The sequence below is a fragment of the Thamnophis sirtalis genome, unplaced genomic scaffold (genome assembly GCF_051295495.1).
Source record: "Thamnophis sirtalis isolate CommonGarterSnake01/CBP01778 unplaced genomic scaffold, rThaSir2_p1.2 scaffold_5, whole genome shotgun sequence".
Classification (NCBI taxonomy): domain Eukaryota; kingdom Metazoa; phylum Chordata; class Lepidosauria; order Squamata; family Natricidae; genus Thamnophis; species Thamnophis sirtalis.
The window spans coordinates 75,703,156-75,723,667 of record NW_028261385.1 but is presented as its reverse complement, the minus strand read 5'-3'; the positions used below and the strand labels follow the sequence as shown (position 1 = coordinate 75,723,667).

General features: G+C 39.2%; 1 protein-coding gene across 16 annotated transcripts in view; it reads left to right on the top strand.

Annotated features, from left to right (window-relative positions):
• Positions 1-20,512, top strand: part of PTPRD (protein tyrosine phosphatase receptor type D) — a 1,257,980-nt gene that overhangs the window by 289,003 nt on the left and 948,465 nt on the right. For all 16 annotated transcript variants that reach the window (XM_087716068.1, XM_087716065.1, XM_087716064.1 and 13 more), the window contains exon 4: positions 15,521-15,594. The gene's annotated coding sequence lies outside the window, so the exon portion shown is untranslated. The remainder of the gene's footprint in view (positions 1-15,520; positions 15,595-20,512) is intronic.

The following is a 20,512-nucleotide window of genomic DNA, read 5'->3' as shown; positions in this document are numbered from 1 at the left end:
ATTTTCATTAGTTTTATTGATGCATTATAATTACATTTTTAGTAATTGTAAAACTTTAAATTTGTCACACTTGTTAATTTGCTTCAGTGATATAGGATTCTGTAATATATTGTTTATAGAAAGATAGGATAACAACACACTTGACTTATGGTTCCAGAATATTAATTACTGTGTACAATAAAACACTATTGGATTCTTTGAATAAATAAAAAGAATGCACAATTGTGTGACATAACTATTTAAAATTTTGGACTTTGTAAAACCATGCATTTTGATACTTTAATCTTTCCTAATCCTTTGTTTGCTAATAATTATAGCAACTAAATGAAAATTCATTTAATAATATATATACATTGTTCATATACATTGCTGCTTACAATGTATTCCTTGATTGACATGGTGTCTTTTAAGCCATTTAATTACTGAACTATTGTCTTCCTAACATCTAATTTTGTTAGTATTTAGAGGACTGTTTATATGAAAAAGTAATTCAGACTATATAGCAACTTCCTTCTTAAAACGTGTAGTGGTGTAGTCCAGGCCCAGCTTCACCTTATCTATTTAAAGCAGCCTAAAATATGAGGCAGGGACTAAGAATAATAAATCATTAAATAACAAAGCAAAATCTTGAAAATCCTGCAGTGTGACTTCTTAAGAGGAGAGTCAATGTATACTTAATGTCATTAGGATATTTAAAACATTAAAATGTGTAAATTTAAATGAATAAATATAAATAAAATCTGAATTTTGCAGTTTAAGTTGGTGAAGAGTCTTTTGCAAATCCCTTCCTTAAATAGAAGATTAAGAAAGAAAACTGAAACCATTGCTGTAATAGAACTCAAGGCAATATCTATTCATCAATTCCTTGACAGAATCCAATTTGTTCTCCTTATTTTCAGTGAAATGACATACTGGAAGGATCTGGTCCATTTCATTATGGCGATCCATTTTCCTGACAGTTCCTAGTTTTCTGTGTGCCTGACAACAATATTCTGTACATTACTCGCTAATAAATAGTTACTATTTTCTGTTAAACAATTTTATTGGTTGATTTGATTTAGATGAAATACAACTACATTACAGGCAATTGCTTGGAAATATTTCATGTAGTAATATATTTAGCAGAAAAGTGATACAACTGCTTTTTTAGTGTCCTTCATTAATGGAAGGCTTAACTTGCAGTATGAGAATGCAAAAATGTTTTAAGATTCAAATGAAAGTGTTCTTTTTTAAAAACAAAATACACTTTTTCAATAAATTGTTTCAAGTGTGGATAGAGAAGGTAATTTATAGCATTTACATTGCAGCAACTATGAGAATCTGCACACATGAGCCATACTTGTCCAAAGTAGATATTCTGATTATAAATTCTGAACAACACAGATTTTTTTTCTCCTGCAGTAGCAGAAAGTGGAGAAACATTAAATGAATTATAAAAGAGAAAATTAGGAACATTTATAGGAAGTCAGATCACAACTTCACATCAATTTATGAGCAGTTAGATTCTGAAGTATGCATACATTCCAGATGAGATTTATTAGCAGCACACAGAAATTAAAAAAAATAGACTGATGATCTTGAAAAACAAGAATTTTAATGAAGTGCTCACTTACTGTTCTTGGACAGTGTAATCTTAAATGGATTAAAAATTTCAGATTGCCTGAAACAATCTGAGGATAGTGCTACTTGTCACAAGAGATGTTTGCTTGGGTTTTCTAATTAAGGTCATCAGTGTGTGTGTGTCTGTCTGTGTGTGTGTGTGTGTGTGTGTGTATTCATTCAGTCATTCAGTCATTCATTCATTGGTGCCTCCAGGGAAATCAACAACAAAAGTCAGTGAGACTAACAAATGTAATTAAGAAAAAAAGACCTTAAGCCACAGGAAGTTTGATCTGAGTGAGGGTTTTGTTGACGTGTGAATTAAAGCTCCCCCCTCCTTGCATAAAATTAGACACTGGAGAAATAGTGTAGAAGAAACAATGCAACAAAGGGAAAGTAGGAGTAGAGTTGCAGAATTATTCACTGATACATTGATTGATCATATACTATCAAGTCAGTGTTGACTCTTGGAAAACCCACAGATTATCTCTAGGACAATCTGTTCCCAACCTGATCGGGAAGGTCTTCTTATATTAGGGGTGTCAAACTTTTATCGTCACAGTGCCATCACTTGATGTATTTCCAGTGGTGGGATTCAACCAATCCGCACCTATCCAGGAGAACCGGTTGTTAACTTTCTAAGCAGTTCAGAGAACCGGTGGTTGAAAGAAATCTCCTTTTGTTTTCTTCCACTTTACAGGGCTAATCCTGCAAGGAAGGGAGGAAGGAAACATCCTGGTGTTGTTTCTAGCCTAATCTTTATTGCCCTGCTTCCAGAAACTGCCTCTCCAGTTAACCTTTATTACATTGTAACAGCTAAGGCAAAGCGCCCATCGACGTGAGTGACGTTGAGCTGGCCATGCCCACCCAGTCACATGACCACCGAGCCACCCCTACCCTGGTCATTAGGGGAGAGAACCAGTTGTTAAATTATTTGAAGTCCACCACTGCGTATTGCGATTTCCCCCCCTTCACTAAACCGGGTGTGGCCAGCACGTAACCCACATCCGGCCCTCAAGCCACAAGTTTGACAGCCCTGTCCTATATCTATCTCCAGTGTAATTGAGTTCATTTGCTTCACTGCTGGTCATCCTCTTCTCTGTCCTTGCAGTTTTATCAGCATTAAAGACTTGTAAAGATCTAGGTCTTCATATAATGTGCTCAAAGTATAATAATATATGCCTTGGGGTTTGTAGTTCTATAATTGATCTGTGTTTTTTTCCCCTCATTTATTTTGGGAGGGGGTGTATTTTTGGGAATCTTGTCCAAATTTAAAAGAACAAGAATCGACTAAAATATGTATACTTCATTTCAGTGTATGTTTTCAAGGTAAATTATGTTTAAAAATGATTAGCTCTTTGCTGCTTGGATCAATATAGTGCAAAGGCCATAGAAATATTGTTGGTGTGGAAGATAGATTTCCACATGGTCATAGGAATATAAACAACAGAAAAGATAAAATAATTCATTTGCATGAATTAATTCTCACATAGAAGGTTACAACTAAAGCATGATTTACCTTGAAATAGACTTTCCCATTTTTCATTAAAGTTATGTCAGTATCAAAAAGAAATCCAGTTCTATTTTGAAACACACATTTAAGCTCCTATATCATATAAATAGTCTCACCTTTCAGTTATGATGAAGACATATCCTTTCAATAGTCTTACTTAATACACCAAAAAAGTATCAGGAAAATTACATGTTTCCAGCAGATGGCGATAAACTTCCACTTACCCCATAAATATATTCCATTTCAAAACTTCATTTATACTTGATCCTGCATCCTGAGGTTTTTACTTGAAGAACGGAAAGCTGCTATATCAATGAGGCTTTTATTTTTCAGAGGTAACCTCTGTGATAAAAAAAAGTGTCGTTTTGTGGTATGCTGTGAGATTTTGTTTGGCTTTATTTTGCAAGGTAGACACGGTAATAGATTCACATAGGATTATACTGTCTCTCCCTTAAATATGCAGGTTCATATTAAAACCTCTTAAGAAAAATTATAATACAGTGTATTTCTTGTATTTAAGATCAATGCAGATGATATGAAAAATACCCGTTTTAATGAACAAATGTCAGTGACTTAAATTGTGACCAAACCTAATTTCAGTGGTTGAACGGATGAAGGATGAACCATATGTTTTACAGACTACACTATCTCATTCTTTACTGTGAAAGCATGTGATGGAGTTCATTAATAATTTTGTACTAAAATGTTCAGAATATCTATCAGAAAGGCATAAGGCATTGTGCCAGTGATACCTCTGAATTTCCCCATTTCTTTCCATGTTTGAATCTGGGTACTGGTCTTTGTCTGGAAATTAAAAAAAAATTATCATTTTAAAAAAGACATTGCAACTGTCATTTTGCAGGTAGCCCTTGACTTCTAACTGGTCCATTAATAAGTTACAATGGCCTCAGTTAGCAGACTTTATAGGCCCCAAAGCATTCTGGCATTGTAAAATTGGAATTGAAGATCTCCCTGCAAACCACCATCCATCTAATAGCCTGGGAGATTGCTTAATGACCATAACTTGGAGTGTCAGGATTGCAGCCATTCAGTGAAGCAGTCACACTAATTTCTTGCTTAATAACCACTTTGCTTAATGAACAAGATTTCTATCCCAATTGTGGTCGTACATTGAGGAGTACCTGTACTTCACTTTGGCAAACCTTCAAAGATTTTGAAGTCTTTTTGGAGTCTGGCTTTTAGAAATCTTTATTTGCAAATGCTACATTCCTTTTGTTATGTCGGATAAATATAAACCCTAAATTTAAACCAGTGGTTTTATCAGAGTCAAAATGCTATCTTCTTAAGTCATACTTTTTTTTGGGGGGGGGTGGACGGGACGCATTACAGGCCTGATGGAATTAATGTGAAGCCAAAGGCAAGAGGATGAGTGTGGGTGGGTGGGTGGGTGGATGGGTAGGTGGACATGTTTGCAAAGCATCCTTCTTCTGTCAAAATACTAAAACAAGGCTGACAAGTTCTGATAAGTTGTTTTTTTCATTAGCAAAGTGAAAAACATTTCTAAAATTAGTTTATCTAATCTTCCATATATACTAAATCATTGATTCTTCTTACAAATGCTGTATATTAGTGGGTTCACATTCCACATTCTAATAATTCCTAGTTGTATTTACTATATATCAAATTTGAATTCAATTATTGTAATGTTTTGTAGTGGTTAACACAGCAGGCTAGACACTGGGAGACTGTGAGTTCTAGTGCTGCTTTAGGCACAAAGCTAAGGTGACCAGACATCCCGCTTTTGGCGGGACACCCCCGCTTTTTGATACATTTTCCCGCGTCCCGCCCGCTTTTTTAAAAGGCACGCTTTTTTTGGCGCTCGCAGCTCCCGCCCATCAGCTGCTGGGCTGGCTCATCGTTCTGTTCTATGCTACCTACAAATTTAAGCCAGCCCAGCCTGCCGCTCATTGATTTAATTGGCCTGGACTCCAGCCAATCAGTGAGCTGGCTAGGATGGAAAACTTTAAGCACGCACGAGGGTGCTTAAAATTTTCCATCCCAGCCAGCTCACTGATTGGCTGGAGTCCGCTTAAGCAAGCCGCGCGAGTCGTGACTCTCACGAGTCTCCATTTCATTTCGCCTTCACTGTTTGTTTTTGCTGCACTGCCCTGGTGAGTAACTCCGGTGCCGGTGGGAATCAGGAGGCTTCGCCGCTTCGGGTGGGCGGCGGTGGCCTTTAGCAAGGGAAGGGAAGGCCTTCCCTTGCGAGCTACTCATGAGAGGAACTGGGGGGGGGAACCGGGCAACCTGAGAGAGGGGAAGAAGATCGTCCCTCCCCGCAACTCCCCGGATTTTGGAAGCCGGGTGTGTGTGGAAGGCGGGGTTTTTGAGGAAAGCGCTTGGCCATCCCTGTTAGCCGCAGCCCCAGACGGAGGAGTGAAGCCCGAGCTTTCATTGCCGTTCCCGCCAGTCGCAGCGGGGAAGCCGGCATCGGCATCGAGGTGCGCTAACTGAAATGTGGTCTTCCTTTAGTCTCTGCTTGCAGTCTCTGGGATGATCGTTGGCGGGTGGGGGAAGCGAGGGCGCAGCTGAGCCGGGGAGGCAGAGATGAGAAGTGAGGGCTAAAAATGCAAAGCGCGCCGAAGAGAGCAAGCGAAGGATCCCCAAAGCGAAGAACGGGCGGGAAGCACTTGACCAGCATGTGAGAAGGCAGGCTGGAAGTGGCCGCGGAAGGGAAAAGAGGCGGCCACGTGTATCGGTTCTCCTTGCGGAGGTTCGTAGCAAGGGTCCGCTGACAGGTAGGTTTGGGCGGGGCGAAGGCCTCAGTCGAGGGAGTGAAAATGGGTGGGGAGGAAATGGAGCCGAGCCCGGGGAAAGCAGGGAGACTAGCCGCGAGGAAGCCACGGTGCCTGCCCTCCAGCTCAATGGATACCTGGCCGGTAAACTCATGGTACGGGTGAGGGTTGGCCGGCTGGGGGTGGGGGTGGCTGCTGCCGAGGCCTCCAGCCTTGCAATCCTGGGCGGGAAGGCGAAGGTTAGCTCCGGAGCTGCGGAAGACCGTTGCACCGGGAGGCCTCCGCCCTGGGGATCCCCTGCTCCACCCATTCGGATTAGCCCCAAACCCAAAGGAGCCTGGGCGCAGGGGTGCAGGCCAGGGATGACGGGGTTTGGGGGCTCGGAAAAGGAAGGGGTGATCTCCCCCTCCATTCATCTGTCCCGCTGCAGAGCTCCTCCCAGGGGAGGGGGAGGCGGCGAGTGCGCTGATCCCCGTTTGCAAGGGAAGCGCCGCTGCCCACCCAAAGCCTCCCAATTCCCACCGCCGGAGTTACTCACTCACGTGAAGCTGCCCGCCCTTCCCTTTTTCTTTAAAGGAGCTTCAGTTTCCGAGGGGGGAAAAAAGCTTTATGTGCCACCATTATTGAGTTCCTCATCAATTGAGATCCGCCCACGATCAACTGAGGCACCTGCAAAGCAAAGGCATCACATCGCCACCACCCATGTTCACGAGGCGCCAGGCATTGCAGGGCACAGAGGAACTCAGCAGACAGACGGGAGACCGGGGGGTGGGGGAGGAAGAGATCCCGTCCAGGGTAGGCTCTCCGCTTTTCCCTCTTTTTACCCTGGATGGGATCTCTTCCTTCCCCCCTCCCCCGGTCTCCCGTCTCTCTGCTGGGTTCCTCTGCGCCCCCCAACTGGCAACGATCAATTCCAGACCCTCTAACTGGTAAATAGACCTGAGGCCATAAGTGGAATTGGGGTCCGTGGGGTCCGTGCAGGGAGGAGAAGAGAGATTCCTCCCAGCACGAACTCCACTGACTAAAGCGCTTTCACGTGGAGGGAGGAATCTCCTGTCCTCCCAGCTCCCTTTCGCCCGCAGCAGAGATCAGGCGGGCCAGAGGAAGCACTTTATTCAGTGGATGCGTGCAGGGAGGAGGGGATATATTCGTTCCTGCGCATAGTCCACTGATTAAAATACTTGCTTTTGCTCGCCCGAGCTCTGATGCCGGCAAAAGAAAAGTCCTTTCCTTCACCTGAATCCCGCCCGAGCTCTGATGCAGGCACCGTGGCGTCCGTGCAGGGAGGAGAAGAGAGATTCCTCCCAGCACACACTCCACTGACTAAAGCGCTTTCACGTGCAGAAAGAATAAACTGACAGTTGGTCGGAGGGAAGGTGGGGGTGGGATGGCAGCTGAGTGTCCAAGGAAGCCAACCCAGACAGGCATCGCAGGGCGCAGAGGAATCCAGCAGATAGACGGGAGACCGGGGGGGGGGAGAGGGAGGAAAAGATCCCATCCAGGGTAGGCTCTCCGCTTTTCCCTCTTTTCACCCTGGACGGGATCTCTTCCTTCCCCCCTCCCCAAGTCTCCCCTCTGTCTGCTGGCTTCCTCTGCGCACTGCAATGCCCGGCGCCTCGTGAACATGGGTAGCGGCGATGTGATGCCTTTGCATCCGTATTGAGGTTGGCATGTTTCCGGTGGTGCTCTGGGAGGAGGGGGAATGATGGAGGGGAGGACGGCGGCGCGGCGGCCCGTGCCTAGAGCGGAGCCAAAAGAGGTCCATGACGGTGGCTCGGAGCCGAACGGGAAGAAAAGGCGCTGCAGGCCTGGGGAGTGGGGGAGCGGGAGGAGCGCTGGTGGTTGTTTTTGGGGTGGGGGGCGTGACGGGGAAGGGGGTGACTGCGCGGAGAGGCTCAGAGGCGGACCGCGCAAGCTCCCTTTCCCAGCGCACGCCCCTCTCAGCACCGTCCCCATCGACTGCCAGGCGTATCCGGCTCTGAGCCTCTCCATTTTGTTCCGAGAACGGGCTGCTTGGTGAGAGGAAAGGGAGCTCCCTGGGAAGCGAGAGCAGCGAAGAGGTGATGCAGTTGCAGAATTCCCCGACACTCGCTTTTTTTAAAAACACAGCCTACCTCGTAGGGTTGTTGTTACAGGGCTAGACTAGGAAAGGCAGCCTCTCTCCCGTTTTCGAGAAAAAGTAAGGATGTCCATCTGGTAGAACAACCACCTGTGCAATTTGGTGGCGATCCGCGAACGTTCAAGCCATGTAATGCGTGGGAAGGCATAGAATAAAGTTAGCATACTTGAAGTGAAATAGGCTTTGGTTATGTTTAGGTTGCATTAGCTAAAATGTGCCAATACCATCCTTGTTGGTAAGAATTGTTGTCATGTTAGAAGAATGACTAAGGCTGACAGCCTAATCTACTCTGTATTAAATAAATAAAATGGATGGAAGGAAATGAAAGAATACAGAAAAGGTTGGTGAGGCATTTAGTGGCCTATGGATGAGAATGGTGGCTGTTTAGTAAGAAAATCTGTTTGGAATGTGCATATATATTCATATGTGGCCATAGCAAAATAATAAATAGAAATAAAAAAGCATGAGTGATTTTTACTGTTTTTGATGAAAGTGGGAGGATTAGTGAAGGCTTGGTGCAGCAAGGATCCCACTATCCTACTATTTTATTTTTCTTTATGTACACTGAGAGCATATTCACCAAAGACAAATTCCTTGTGTGTCCAATCACACTTGGCTAATAAACTATTCTATTCTATTTTACTCTACTCTATTCATTTCTATTTCAATTCTAACAAGGAGTTTAGCTTCTCTCTCTTGAAAATGTAAGCTGGCGTAAGGCATTATAATGCAAGTCTCAAACAGTTCATTTAGTGACAAAAGTTACAATGGCATTGAAAAAAGTGTCTGATCACCATTTTTCACACTTAGCGACCATTTTCACACTTAGCGACCGTTGCAGCATCCTCATGGTCACGTGATCAAAATTTTGATGTTTGGCAACAGATTCGTATTTATGATGGTTTCAGAGTCCTGGGGTCATGTTTGACAAAATATAAAATTTTTAATCAACCCCCCCCCCCCCCCCCCGTCAATGGTGTCCCTCTTTACCAATCTGAAAATCTGGTCACCTTACACAAAGCCAATTGGCTGACTTTGAACCAGCCATTGTCTCTCTCTCTCTTTCTTCCCAAGAAAACTACAGGAACCTGTCTAAGCAATTGTCAGAAGTCAACATTGATTCAAAGTTGATTCTCTCTCTCTCTCTCTCTCTCTCTCTCTCTCTCTCTCTCTCTCTCTCTCTCTCTCTCTCTCTCTCTCTCTCTCTCTCTCTCTCTCTCTCTCTCTCTCTCCCTCTCCCTCTCCCTCTCCCTCTCCCTCCCTCCCTCCCTCCCTCCCCCTCCCTCCCTCCCTCTCCCTCTCTCTCTCTGTGCATGGTTAAATTCCCATAGTGCAATCTATAGTATATTATTAAACTGTGTTCTGTGCTAAAGATGAGACAGGAAACGATTGCTACTCTTGCAGTTGTTGCTAAAATCACTGACTGCCTATTGCTGCTGTGGCTATTGTTGTTGTTTCTGCTTCTAAAAGTGGAGCCTTCTCTTTTTGCCAAGCTGCCAAATTTGAATCTCCCTGACAGCTGTGATCAATTCATTCTTCCACTATTGCAGGAAGGTTTTGGCCATAAAAGCTGTCCCTCAGCCAAGGGATATTCCTAATAGTCAGTGGATTCTCCCTTTCTTTCTCCAGATAACTAATAACTAGCTCCTAATAGCTAACTCCAAACTCCTTGGGTTGAAGCACATTTTCCACCACACAGCCTTCAGTAGTTGGAGCAGAGGCTTTCCCAGGCCTGTTGTATTCACCATCTGTTTGAAAGGCGATTTCATAAGGAGCCTCTTTCTACTAGTAAAAGGACTTTTACCAAGAGAGGCTCCTACAAAGGAGAATCATGAAGCTGGAAGGTAAAGAAAAGGCCTGAGATTAACATAATATGAAAAATTGCAAGCTACTTCACCCAGCTAAGTGATACCACTCATAAAAATTGTCCCAACCATCCTCTTGTACCTTCTTGAAAACACCATCAAACATCAGTTACATGTAGTTATAATCAAATTATAATCTTTTAATAGTTCCCTCCATTGGCAGTGAAGGAAGCTTACAAAGTTGCAGCACAATTCTATGAAGTAGCCTTCAGTGTTGATGCCGGCTAATTCATTGGTACCTTTGATCCCTCTACCAATGCCAGAAAGCATTTTCCAAATCAGTTTTTAATCTATCCAAAGCAGTTTTAAATATCTCACTTTTAATCAGTTTCTCCATTTGTTGCAGAGATTAGATAGAAACATTGAAAGTTTTGCCCAACACGGGAAAGGATCTTTCTGTAACATCAAAGGGGAGGGGATGTTCCATGGGATGTAGTTAGCTTCTCTGGCCAAGAAATTGATCTTGCCAGTCAAAATTGATTTTTTTAAGGTAGACTTTCTTTTTCAATACATCAAATTAAGTGATTTGGATATTTGAGCCTATTTATCTTGTCTTTTGAGGGAATCCAATTGCCTATTCCAAAGCCTTCTTTATTTTAGCACAGGAAGAATGTTCTCATGACAGTAATGTATAATTTTACCACAGTGGGTATAGTATCTGCTTAGCTGCCAAATTTGACTTTCTAATGCGCACACAAGTCCTTTTCTAATTAACACCATGTAAGTCACATATGGAATGTCTCAAAATACACATTATTTGCACAATAATTCTTTAAGTAGATTTCATAGCATGTCTAATTAAAACATCCATCCATGTCTTTGCCTTTCAAAGATATCATATTTTGTTCAGATTGAAATAATGTATGGTTACCTAGTTACCCTCTAACATTAATCAGGTATGTCAGAGAGATAATATTTCCAGTGGTAAAAATAACTGTTGATGCTTCAGAAAGGTTGGCAGTTCAGCGGTTCAAATCCCTAGTGCTGCGTAACCGAGTGAGCTGCCATTACTTGTCCCAGCTTCTGCCAATCTAGCAGTTTGAAAGCATGTAAACATGCAAGTAGAAAAATAGGGACCACCTTGGTGAGAAGGTAACAGTGTTCCAAGCACCTTCGGTGTTTAGTCATGCCAGCTACATGACCACATCTTCAGACAGCACTGGCTCTTCAGCTTTGAAATGGAGATGAGCACACCCCCTAGAGTTGGAAACAACTAGTACATATGTGTGAGGGGAACCTTTACCTTTTATATGAAGTCTGCAAATTTGCTTTCCATCCTATCATTGCTAGAAACTTTATCAAGATCATTCTCATTTTCAACATGTTATATGTCATATTAAAAATCATTAATTTTAGAACTTCCATTAGTATTAACATATAATCATTGTTGGTCTACTATCAGAAGATAATTGGACATTACCCTTGTGAGAACCAGGGAAGTCTCCACCTCTACTAAATTGTAGCAAGATTCCTTCATCCACATTCACATAGTTGATGAAAGGAAACAAAATGTATCTTCCTCCTTAATTTTACACTGTGTGAGAGAAGCGTACCTTCATCATGTAAATAATTTCCCTTTTACTTACTTGTTTTGGGGTTTTTTAAGGTTTGTATGACATGACTACCCAGAACATAATTAGTAACTTAAAAATATCCATATGATTTATACTGTTTTGGAAATAAAAGTTGACCTTCAACATGGCAATTAAAATTGGCGAGGACTGATAATAAATCTATCAGAACTGGGCTGGAAAAATCCAGGTGACCAATAGATTCAAGGAATAAGACATAAAATTGTAACCTGTCACCTAGTGATTATCTGATGTTTTGCAACTGAGATATGGTAGATTTTTTATATATAAGGATACATTTATAGTATCCACATATTTCTTTTTATGTACAGATGAATATAGAAAAGGAATGGCTTGGGTGTGTGCACACACACATACATGCAGAAACATTATCTTATGCAAAAACTGTATTGTTTTTCTGGAAGAAAATAGTTAAAAATATATTTAGGAAAAAATCATATAAACATGAATACCCCTTTCTTTTAAAAAAAATGGGAAGCAAAGAATTCAATGTGATGTAAATAATAATGTACTGTACTGTTTCATATTAATATATTGTTTAAATTAATGCATTCAGTTATTGCACTCTTTAGATTTCTTATTTTCTCAAGTGTAGCACATCTTAAAGAATGCCAAACATGTTGACAGCGCTGATAAAGTTAATATTATTTTGTTATTGTACTTATGTATATTAATTTTCCATTATTATTGGAAAATTAAAAACTCCAGGAAAAATGCTAGAATTGTATTTTGTTGATTGTTTTAGTATAAACTACAATAAAATATTGAAAACGTAAAACAACAGAAGAATACAGAAGGGGGGAAACAGAAACTGTATTTTCTGTTAGAAACAGAAATGAATTTAACAGTATGTGCCTATACAAATTCATTTGTATAGGAGCCAAACTATTAATAATTACTTCACTGATGTAAGTAAAGATGTAGAGCAAAAGTAAATCCAACACTATTTAATTAAAATATTCTTTGGGACTCTTTCCCACCATGCTAACATTTTAGCAAATGCTGCTTCTACAAATGTAAATACCACTGATTGAAAGAAATGTGTACTTTAGCATTCCTGTATTTGCTATTGTAAAACTGGCAGCTAACAACAAAAATTAATTTCTAGTGTTGTATGAGTACATGCATTCTTGGTAAAAAGAGAATAAAACTACATACAAATTTATTATTAATGTTTTCTTATCATTTTTTTGGAACTGTCTCCAAAATTGTCTTACAGTATTTGAATATAGCAGCAATGCCAAGGAGAATAATTCAGTGCCTTTCAAAGTTCTGACATTAAAAAGGCAAGGATTCTTGTGTAGATTACCATCTTTGAATAAGAGAGAACAATTCCTGAGATCCTTGGGATCACTTGAATAGTTAACCCTTCCCTTTGCCTGCCAAATCCCATTTAGAAAGTCCAGACCTTCACCAGAACCTTCCAACTATCACATTAGTCAAAAGATACTCCATCCCATAACATGTTGTTCAGAAATCTTAATGCTACCTCAATGGCTGTGATGCAGAACTTACATATCCTAACAGACAAGAGGTAGACAGTTCCTCTGCTCTGTGGATGAAAGCATTTGACTTAAGTAATTAAGATCCTCAAATTAGCCTTATACTGATGGTCTCTCCTCCATTTGATTCTAACAATAACACACATATGCCTTGACAAGATGGCTTTTTCTGCTGTGACTCCATGATTATGTTCATCTTCTCCGAAACTCTTAAATGAACTTATTGTAACTTATTTTTCCATCAAACCAATGATATTGAGCAGGAATGGAACTATCTAGCACTATTGAAAGCTGATGCATGACCCCATTCCATTAAGTATCTGGAAATCTCCTTGACAGCCATTCTGCCTCCCCTCACTATTTCTAGGAAGAGCTGGTTACAGTTGTTGTTTTTCTATTGTGAAGGTTGGGAAAGGTGTCATTATGAAGGTTTTGTGTGCATGTATGAATCATCATAAACTCCTAGTTAAACTTTATCTGGAAAAATCCCTGCAGTTTTCTCAGGAAGAATTGGTTTGCCATTGCTACATTCCTAGTGCTAAGAGTGAGTGACCCAACTGGCTTTGTGGCTAAATGGGATTGGAACTCAGGTTGTCCCAGTTTCTAGCCAGTATTGTATTGCCAGTATAAATAAGACAGTACAAAATTTAAAAAGCAACAATATTCACAATTAAAGTGGGGCTGGATGCTTCAACAGCCCCAGGCCTGCCAGAACAGCCAGGACTTAGCAGCTTTACAGAAGGCCGGGAGGGTAGTAAGGGGTAGTAAGGGTGCCATAGCCCTTTAAAGCAAAGCAAACTATGTATGTATGTATGTATGTATGTATGTATGTATGTATGTATGTATGTATGTATGTATATGCATGAATTATAATACAAAGAGATAAAAAGTATCCTTTAAACAGTGAGTTGAGCTCTAATTTTGTCAACATCCTACTTTTTTTTATTTTACCATATTCATTCCTGATTTAAGTATGTTAAGAATGGTCCAAAAAAATCCTGGGCATGAGGCAAATTTACTGGCCATTGAACTATTTACTCTGTATTCACTTCTCAAGTAAACACAGCTGTTATCTCAAGACTTTCTTTGGATCATCTTAGTATGTAAAGGCAAGCACGTAAAATATTTTAGCCTGAATGGCTGACTATGTATATGTGCCTATTATACAATTTAACAAAACTTAGAAATAGTGGGAGTTAAACATAGTAAAATTGGAAAATATAATGGGTCTTGAAGAGCCAATAGAAAACAATTCAACAGACTTTGAAGCTATTTATTGTATCATATATTTCAAATATCTAGAACCTAGGAGAAGTGTTTCTTAAAAATAGCCTTAGGGAGTAATTAGGGCATGTGTGTGTTTGTATGTGTGTATTAGCATAATATATTCTTGTATAAGAATCAGTTATCACATATTAGTATATTGGTATCCTTGTATACATATTTGAAATAATGTGTACTATTGTATAATTAATATATTGCTGATTTTTATTGTAATCCCCATTTTTGTTCACAGATAATATAAACAATTATTGTAAATTATTGCAAATTTGATTTTGGCTCTTTTATAGACTTCAATTTAACATATATGCAGTAATCAAGGAGACACATGCCATTATTCATATGTCCTTCTTAATACGTTCTATTCCTACTAGATCTTATGTAAATACCTGGATACTATTGCTTTTGACTAGATGTTTATCTAATTAGAATTCTTTGATGATGTTGTAAGCCATTAGAATTCTTTGATGATGTTGGAGAATGACAGACTTCATATTATAAATGTGCTGTACAAAAAAGCCAAATTCAGTCATTTATTTAAAAAAAATTCAGTGCCTTATTAATAAGTTGTCTAAGGACAGAGGGATTGATAATAAATAAATAATGGTAAATAATATAGAAAGCAATATTGCTAACTTCTAAGGTTACAAAATATACTAACCTAAAATATACTTACTATAGGTATTTATTGAAAAATGTCTTATATTAGTTTTATATACCTGTACTATAAACTAAAGGAATGGATGCGGTGGCTCAGTGGCTAAGATGCTAGGCTTGTCGATCAGAAAGATCGGCAGTTTGGTGGTTTGAATCCCTAGCACTGCATAATGGAGTGAGCTCCTGTTACTTGTCCTAGCTTCTGCCAATTTTCGGACAGCGCTCTCTCTTTGGCTTTAAAATGAAGATGACCTCCCCTAGAGTCGGGAGCTAGCACATATGTGCGAGGGGAACAGAGGTGGGTTGCTCCTAATTTGGCCCAGATTGGGTGAACCAGTAGTAGCGGCAGCAGGAGGCTCCACCCACTCACCTAGATGCTTCTGCGCATGCGCAGGAGCACGTGCAGGAGAGCGCCCAAACTAATACTAAAAAAATTAGCAACCGACCACTGAAGGAGAACCTTTACCTTTACCTACTATAAACTCATTAATATTATATTAGAAGGATGATGTATCCTTTTTAAAAATAAGCCTGCCTGTATTGTACAATATCTGCATTAATCTACTTTGTAATATTTGATAGTTTAATGCTTAATGGCTACACATGGCATTTAAACAATTTTGAATTCTTTAACAGGGAAATCTTGAGGTGTCTTGGATTTCTAATCCTCCGGTCAGTGATACCTTTGGGTGTTGAAAACAGAATCTGTGGTAAGTTGTTCATTTTGTACTTTTTCATTCTTTTTTAATTAATGGAAACATTCATAATTGGTTCCGTAAAAGAGTCATGGTCCACATTATTCAAAAGCATTTTCAATAAAAGAAGACAAAAATTACATTTTGGAAAATTAATTTACTTTGTTGGTGCCTGGAACAATAATTTGAAGAAGCATAAAACTGGAATAACATATGTTATGTGGGGCACTTTTTATTTGCATAGCCCTATTGTAAATAGTAATGGGAACTTTAGAGTTTGGGGAAAGCATTATTAGTGTAACAAGCTAGAGAAAGGAAATCCTTAAACAGCCTAGCATTCAATAAGTTAGTTTTTTTTAATTGAACAGAATGTGTCCTATATGGTTCACTTGCTCTCAGCTGCACACTTAACAAGGAAAAAGAATTTAGAAGTAAAGAAGTTTCCACCCCGTTTCAAAGATTCCAGGTCTGCAGAAATGCTTCAAAAGGTGTGGCAACAAAATAGATTTTATTTTAAAAATCCCCTACCCCTGGTTTTGGAAAGAGACCAGTTTGTCGATCAGAAGGTCAGCAGTTCAGCGGTTCGAATCCCTAGTGCCACGTAACAGAGTGAACTCCTGTTTCTTGTCCCAGCTTATGCAAACCTAGCAGTATGAAAGCATGTAAAAATGCAAGTAGAAAAATAGGGAACACTTTGGTGGGAAGATAACAGTGGTCCATGTGCCTTTGGCATTTAGTCATGCCGGCCACATGACAATGAAGAACGTCTTCGGACAGCTGGCTCTTCAGCTTAGAAACACAGATGAGTACCGCCCCTAGAGCCAGAAATGACTAGCACGCATATGTGGGGGAACCTTTACCTTTACCTTAAGTCTCAATGTTCAATATATTTTATTAGTAATAAGGAAGAGATATATTCAACCTTACCTCACCATTGGGGGCTCCAGATAAGTTATCGGATCAACAAAATAGCAATTAGACTTCTTGGTTGTCTTCCCAGCTAAGGAAATGCATAAATGAATAAAATAAAAAGTGAGCCAATCAAATAAAAATAATTTAAGTATTGTTAGAGATAACAAACCCAGGGAGAATGTCCTGGAGGCATGAAGCTAGTACAAGAGTCTAAAAGGTGAAAAACACTTTGAGTAGATTCCCAATTGTAAAAACCTGAAAATGTTCTTCACGGTTAGTTAGCTCTGTAATCAAAAATAACAGTGAGAACTTTTGCAAATACTTTTGTTAAGTACACATAAAGCATGATTTTATACATGAAAAGATCAAACGAGGAAGGGGTGTCCACAGAGAAAATGTAGCATCTTCCTCAACATCTGACCTCCTCTATCCTATCCCTATTGGTGTGGGATTGTATTGAATCTTAGATTTATAAAAAAAAAGGTTTGCTACCTTACACATTTTCTTGTTTTACATTCATGGAATTCTTACAATTTGTTCTGTTAAGTTCTCACTAAAAATGAACTGAGAAAAAGTATATTGTTAGACTTTAACCCAACAAAGAAAGGCTCCGCAACCTTAATTCACATCAAGTTGGCTTCAAAATTTCTTCACGAATGATATCATTCAGATTGATCTGACAATTATTAGCCAGCAAAAAATGAGCTACCTCAGGGCTATCAAACTTGTGGCCCGTGTGCAAGGTGCATCATGTGCTGCCGCTGCCCCCGCCTGGATTGACAAAGGGGGGGGAAGTCCCGCTATGTCACGTGATGATGCGAGTTTGACATCTCTGATCTAGCTAAATATTATCAGACCACACAAAGGTGTTAATCTGTTCCTGTGTATCTAGATAATTCCTCTGCACATTTTCCATCTCCATTTTCCTTTTGAAATATGCAATTGCTGCTTAAAAATGTATCTGTGTGTGCAACATACCCATTTTTGTCTCCAAATGAACTTGTCTGGATCTGCTATAATTAGTAATGTCTACAGTTGTGTGACTTTTTATGCATTTTGAACAAGAGACTCATCATCTCTTGGATACATTAAAATTACAACTAATTCTAGCATATTCATTAATTCATTAATAATTTCTTTTAATTTAAATAATTTTTCAATTTCATTTTGTGTGTTTTTTAATATTAATGAAGTAGCCCAGTCATGATAAAACAAATATAATAATTAAAGATAACCCTCTATTTTTTTTTAAAAAAACACATTGTTTATAAGATGTCTGAAAACAAATACTATGAAATGTAACCCCATTTCAAATAATTAAACAGGCAGAATTTTAAGATACTTTGCAAAATGCAGGCTTATATTCTTTATAGGGTATGTTCAATATTGATCAGAAAAGAGAACTGCGGATCCAAAATAAAAGGCCAACCCAGGGGGGGGGGGATTATGTGTTTGTATAATAATAGTCATTGACTTTTAATTAAGCCTGGAATTAGGTTTCAAATTGTGCTGGTTATTAAACAAACTGAGTCAGTTTATGACCAACCCAGTTTTATATTAATGACATAATGGTCAGTAAGTGAATGCCATAATCATTAAGTGAACCCATTGTCTACAGTGGATGTTTGGTTTTTTGTTTTTTTGTTTTTTTTTTGTTTTTGCCTCAGAATAAAAATAGTTTCTGGCAAAAAAAATGTCATCAGTCATGATCACATGACCGTGGAATCTTACAAAATGATATAAATGCAGGCTGGTTGAGAAGTGCACAAAATATGATTATGTGACCCAGGGGGAAGGGCGACCTTTAGAACTTGGAATCCGGATCGCTAGTACCTATTATGCATCCCGTTTTGTAACTTTGAATGTTTACTGTGTGACAGGTCATACCTGTATTCAGGTAGTACAGTTTCTCCAGCTTATTCTGCTAAACATTGCTTAACAATGGCCACCATTTTATATTATACATGAGCATTGAGGTTCTATGGAAGCAATGTAAATAATGTTTATTTGACATAAAACTCCATTGAATAAAATTACTCTTTATTTTTGAATGCATATTGTAATCTTGTGTTGAGTTCCTTACTTTTCTTCCATTGCCATTTTTTAAAATTTTGCAAACCATTAATGGTAGCCACAAGGGGTCGATGACAATTTGCACCCACCAACTCGCCATAGCCAACTTGCTATGGCTAAGTCGCTATGGGACAATTTACTGCGGCACAAGAGTTACACTAATATCAAAGGAATGGTGGAATAGAACCATTAAAGAAAGGACGCAAAAAGGAGGGGCAAAATGAAATGTTAATGGCAAAACTTAAAATAATTTTAAATTTATTTTAAATAATTACATTGAATTGTTACATTGTCCCACAACGAATTGTCCCCTAGTGTGTTGGCCATAGAGAGGTGTCCTTCAGCAAGTTGCCTGTGGTGAGTTGTCCCATTCTAAGCCATGAGTTTGGTTGCCTCCCCAGGAAAGGTTTCAAAGGCAGCTGACATTTCTATCAATCCTCATGGGCAACTGGAATTGTCAGTCAGCACCGCATACAAATCTACCAAATTATTTCATGAATCTCGGCTGCTTATTTAATCTTTCTGTTTTTCTGCTAAATGAGTCATGGTAGATTAGGCAGATTTCTGGCACAGTATGAAAAATGGATGCTACTGCAATCTTATTCTAATTTTCTCTTTTATATAGTTAGCAATGTGTTTAGGATATGTGTTTTTCTCTCCCATGAAGAAACCACTAATCGAAATGAGGTTAGGTAAACTACAAAGAGCAAAGTTCATGGCGGCTTTCATTATATCCAACTGGAGACTGCTTTTATTCCCAAAGACAAGAAAATTGGAAACAAGTTAACTGTGTTCAACTCAACCAAGCACTCCTTGGCAATTATATGCCTTCGTAGTAATGTGAGCTGTTGCCTTCAGGATGTGAAATCAAAGCTAACAGCTTGAAACGTTGCTGCTGATCAGCCAGATTTCTCTTCAAAAATAAAGAATCTGATCTATATTTTCCTTCCCTACATAGTCTTTTCTCTTTTTTCTTTCTTTTTCTGTCTTGTTTTGGTTTAATTATGCTTGGCTATAATATTCGTACCACTGAGTCAACACAGTGGCCCACGATGAGGTATATTCAGCACCTCCTTAAAAACCTCATCTGGCATTTATAGGAGCTCAGTGGATGCTTCAGCTTCTAGGGAAATTGATGGAAGGAACCTCAAGGAGAAGCAAAGGGGTTACTTCAGATATAAAAGTGTGGATTCTGCATGGTTTTGTTTGAAACTTTGATTCAAAGTTTCTTGTGAGTCTTCTTCAAAGTGAAATATCACAGCTTTGCATAGCTGTGTAATTCTCCTCCCGCTCCCAATAGCTTAGCCCTGGTACAAAGCAAATTGTCAACAAACAACATTCATAAAGTTATATCCAAAGCATTAATTTTATGCATATTTGAAAAGGTACTGGTGAATTTAACAACAACAAAAAATACATTTCCTTAATTTATCTAGCTGTATAATTTAAATTCAGAATACATACATGCCTTTATTCTTTATATATTCCTTCTTCAAAAGTTACTGGGACCTGATCCATCCTAGGACTATTATGTGTCTAGATAAAGTTTTAACCCTTTATCCTTTCTGATGGTTCCAGTAGATAGAGGGAATTTTTTTTCATTTATATTATGATAAAATTTCAAACTGAAGGTCTGTAGAGATTCTCAGTTGTCCATATCAAAGTTATATGCTTTTTTCAGGAGGTTTGTTTTTGAAGACATTTCACTTCTCATCTAAGAAGCTTCTTCAGCGCTCCCACTTCCATTCCTTACTATCCTGTCAGAGCTGAAGAAGCAAAATGTCTTCAAAAGAAAAAAACAAGAGAGTCCAGTTGCCCCCTGAAGAAAAGTACCCCTTTGGTTCAAACTGAAGGGTTTTGTTTTGTCTATAACATATAAACATATGCGATAAAATTCAAATACTTGAGATGTATTAAAAGTCCCTTGTGCAATAATACAATAGTCTTA